Source organism: Monodon monoceros, unplaced genomic scaffold (assembly GCF_005190385.1).
Source record: "Monodon monoceros isolate NGI ecotype Baffin Bay Population unplaced genomic scaffold, NGI_Narwhal_1 Super_Scaffold_19, whole genome shotgun sequence".
In the NCBI taxonomy this organism is placed as follows: Eukaryota; Metazoa; Chordata; class Mammalia; order Artiodactyla; family Monodontidae; genus Monodon; species Monodon monoceros.
The window spans coordinates 35,130,724-35,135,172 of record NW_021703775.1 but is presented as its reverse complement, the minus strand read 5'-3'; the positions used below and the strand labels follow the sequence as shown (position 1 = coordinate 35,135,172).

Here is a 4,449-nt window from a genome sequence, read left to right as displayed (position 1 = left end):
CAGGAAATTTAATTTTTGAGAAATTATAAAAGAATTTAATGAACTGAATTATAATTAAAGGTATCTGCTGTATCATACATACAATGAAATATTAGATAAAAATGTCAGATATTGGTTATTGAAGCCTCTATTTCTTATGTGGTCAAACTGTCCAGACAGATCATATAGAAAAGACATGCTCCAGCCAGCGCCCTGCTCTGAATTGCCCTGTTTCATTCTTGTACTTTGCCATTTATCTTTTGTCCCTTAATTTTTTTTTTCTTTTTTTTTCAGGGACCAGTGGAGGTGATGATGCTTTTAATTCTCCCTAGAGAGGTAACCCCGGGCACTGAGGCTTGGCCAGGGCGGCAAAGTGCCAGGGGGTGCAGCCCAACCCCTTGGGAGGTGGCCTTGAGGGCAGAGTTCCAGTGGGCTGCTGGAGGCGGCCAGCCTTGGGTGGGCCTCAGTAGCCGTCGTCGGCCCAGGTAACCTCGTAGCCAGGGTACCTGGCTTTGATCTTCTCAGTGGAGACGGAGTGCTGGGCGCGACCGTGTAACCCATGGAGTAGCCATACACGTGGATCTTCTTGCCCTGGCTCTGGTGGGAGATGCACCCACGCCCCAGGCACTCGCAGTCATAGCCCTTCTGCATCTCGACTGATACCTCGTCTGTAGATGTCGGAGTGGTACTCCGCCCACTTGTAGCCGCTCACGATCTCTTTGCTCTCCCTGGCCAGGGCCCCGGAGGGCAGCACCACATGGACTTGAATCAGCACATACTTGAAGACGCTGTCGCAGTCGATGTCCACGTCAAGCATCTGGGCGAGGTTCGCCGCTGCCATGTTCCCGGAGTGTGCTCGCCCCTGTGGCCGGCGTCCCTTCCCCACACGACCCGGGGTATCCCTTAATGTTGGCTTCCACTTGTGCAGTAGACACTGAGGTAATCTCTTCAACATCTATCCCACCTCCTGACACCGTGCATCAGCCATTTGGTTTAAGGAACTGACCTAGACATGTGAGGCAGGCCCTGATAAGTCTGCCTCAATCAATACAATCTGATCCTTTTTTGCCTGTAATTGGTCTAGGACCTAATGCTTAAACCAATCAGCACATGGCATTCCTTTAGAAACAGACTGGTTTAGGAATAGGCACATGACTGTTCCTAGGCCAATAAGACATGATAAGAAGATTGTTTGGAGGCTTCTAGGAAAAGTTTCCTCGCTTATAAGTGAGTCATTAGAAGAGATGGCTTTTTTTTTTTTTTTAAACAAATTAGCATGTAGCTTCAATTGTTACTACCACCCTATGAGTATGAGAAAACCACTTTAGGATAGAACTGATGTTATCCTGGGTCCTTGATGATGTTGTTGAACTGAGTTTTAACCATACCTGAAGCCCAGTCTACCTCTGGACTTCCAGTTGTCCAAACCAGTAAATTTTCCTACTGTTTAAGCCACCACTTTCAGTTGGGTTTCTGTTATTTGCAGCTGAATGTATTCTACAAGATGCAATTCTCTACTACTTTTGCCTACCACCTTTGCTTCTAACCTGATGTACCCATTGGCTATCTTTCTTAGCGTTAACCATCATCACTCTTCTATCTAGACATTTATAGTGAACATTTTAGTTGTCTACCCAATACCTGGGCCTAGCTTCTTCCACTGGACATTATGTAGGATAGGTTGCATGAACCTGGTGCAGCCACGGGAGAAGCTAGCCTGAGAACAAAGTTGATATGCTTAAAATGAAAAAACAGAAAAATGGAAAAAAACCCGAGGCCTTGATAATGTCATTTAACTGATGGAACACTATTTTCAGCCTTCTTATTATCTGAATAACAAATATTCTCACTGTTTAAGATAATCTGAGTTGGGGTATTCTGTTGTTTGAATTTGAAAACAACTGAAGTATTGTAGTAGTGTCTAATATTAGGGAAAATGGTAGTAAGAATGAGAATGTCAGTAAATGTTGACTACTTCTTATGGTTTTCACTAAAAACCTATAAAAAAGATGGAAGCTTAAGCTGAAAACAGAGAAGGACGTGGGAAGCAGTAGTTGGGAAGCAGTAGTAGGAGATAAACTTAGTTGCCAAAGTTTCTCCTATGGATGTCCTGCTAAGTAACTTACATTGGACAAAGGCACCTAGTTTTATGTCAAATATAGGTTTACAGAAGGGGCTTCTCTATCTACATTCATTGTTTTCAATTACACTGGCAACATAGGTCATCAAAATGTGAACTAGGGGAATGGGAAGATCTCAGAGAGATGTCTATGGCTAGAAGACTGAAGTGCTCAGACCCAAAGACTATGTCTAGTTGGGCTCTCTGACCGTATTTACTGATTTGTAGAACTAGCCAAAAGAAATCAGGATCCACTAAGTCTCTTAGGGAATTGACTATCAAAGAAATTCTAAGCCTGGCCAATCCACAGCAATGAGCAATTCTGTGATAGTTCAATTCCTTAGGCACCTTCCCAGCACCCCAAACTCACACTAACAAAAAGTGCTAAACTATCTAATACCTGTTTCAAATGTAGCCATAGAAGACAATGAACAAGGAAGATGTTCCCAAAAGAACAGAACTAAGGGCAATGGAAGGCAATGGGTTATCCCAAAAAACAGAATCACAGACTACCATATTGGCTGACCAAGGGACTCATCACTGCTAGGGTGGGCAGTCCTCTCTTCTCTCTAATAGGATATGATATGGGCTATGGGCCAATATCTACTGAATGTCATTTCCATTCTCCCCTTTCCAAATAAGAGTTTCAATTATATTTATCTTGTTCCTTCTCTATTATTCCATATTGAAAATGTTTGAGGTGGAAAACTTTAAGCCATGGGTTCACAAGGAACCATGTCCAGACCCGACAGAGAGCTCTTGGCCTCGGTGCTGGATGTGGTTGCTGGCTGAGACTTTGGGATGTCTCCCACTGGAGAGATAATGAATGTGTCTCACGTAGGTATGGACATTATTTTAGATTGTATGTGGGAAAAGGAGGTACAAAGTTTGACTTATGTGATAGTGTTGGTTGTCTACTCCATATCCGTTTTCCCTTCTTATTTGAAAGAGCCCTACTTTTGTTCAGGTACCCACCCCTTTCTACATGTCCATGTGCATCAGGAGACATTGGTCTCATGCCCATACCCATTCCCATGAGGTAAATCCTGACTAGTCTAGGCCAGTCATGATTTTTCTGTTCTCCTTGCTGGTAACTGTTTTAGACATGGGTGTACTGAGCAATGACATATGAGGAAAAGTTTGCTAGAAGACTTCTGGTAAATATTTTCCTACTTTTTAAAAAAATACAAAAGGAAATCACAGCTTCCCTCTGTGCCCTTTATTTTATCATGTCAGGTTACAATGTACGGGCCTGCTGCAGCCATCTGGTAACCATTAGCAGAGCTTTTTGCTATGTACAAAGCTGACATGCTTAGGCAAGGAAAACAATGGAAAGAAACAGGGTCCTTCAAACACTGAGTTAAATAGTCTTATAGACTGTCTACCTCAGGATTTCTTGTCATGTATAATAGTAAATATCCTTATGGCTTAAGTCTATTTAAATTGAGGATGTCTTTTACTCACAGTTCAAAGCATCCTCACTGATACATCTCTGTTTCACCCTTTGAGTGCTGTTTTCACCTGATTAATATTTTGTTATGCAAACTTCCCTAGAGGCACCTTATTGAAGGTAGAGACTGGACACTGACCTAGATACTATACTCCAGTGTATTTTTTGGAGCATGAACACATTTATTCAGTTATGCCATACAAATACTAATTCAGACCCTAGTCTTTCAGTGTTTCTTATGAATTGAATTGTGACCCCCTAAAATTTATATGTTGAAGTTCTAACTCCTAGTCCCTCAGAATGCCTTATTTGGAGATAGGGTCGTTACAGAGCTAATCAAGTTAAAATGAAGTCATTAGGGTGGGTCCTAATCCATTGTGACCGGAGCACTTAGAAGAAGAGGATATTTGGACACAGACACATAGAAAATAATGTGAAGAGACATAGAGAACAGAGTCAATCTACAAGCCAAGGAGAGGAATATGTCCTTCCCTCACAGACTGCAGAAGGAACCAACTCTGCCAATACCTCGATCTCAGACTTCTAGCCTATGGAACTGTGAGACAATACATTTCTGTTGTTTAAGCCACTCAGTTTGTGGTACTTTGTTACAGCAGCCCTAGCAAACAAATACAGTCTCTGTGCCATTTCTCCTAGGAACGAGGAAGAAGTTTTTCTTTCTTAACAAATGCTAGTCACTCAGTTACATATAAAATTTAATTTGACAAGCATTTATTGAGTAACTACTATGTCCCAGGACTTGTTAAGTGATAGGTTCACAGAGATAAGTACTCACTTCCTGTTCTCAAAGAGCTCAGTAAAGTAGCTGTGTGTTCACATTTAAACAAATTAAGAGAAGAGTTATGCTCAAACACTTTAGAAGAAACTATTTATAATTCAA

General features: G+C 41.8%; 1 pseudogene; it reads right to left on the bottom strand.

The window, feature by feature from the left end:
- Positions 1–442: 442 nt before the first annotated feature.
- Positions 443–820, bottom strand: LOC114900317 (annotated as a pseudogene).
- Positions 821–4,449: the final 3,629 nt, after the last annotated feature.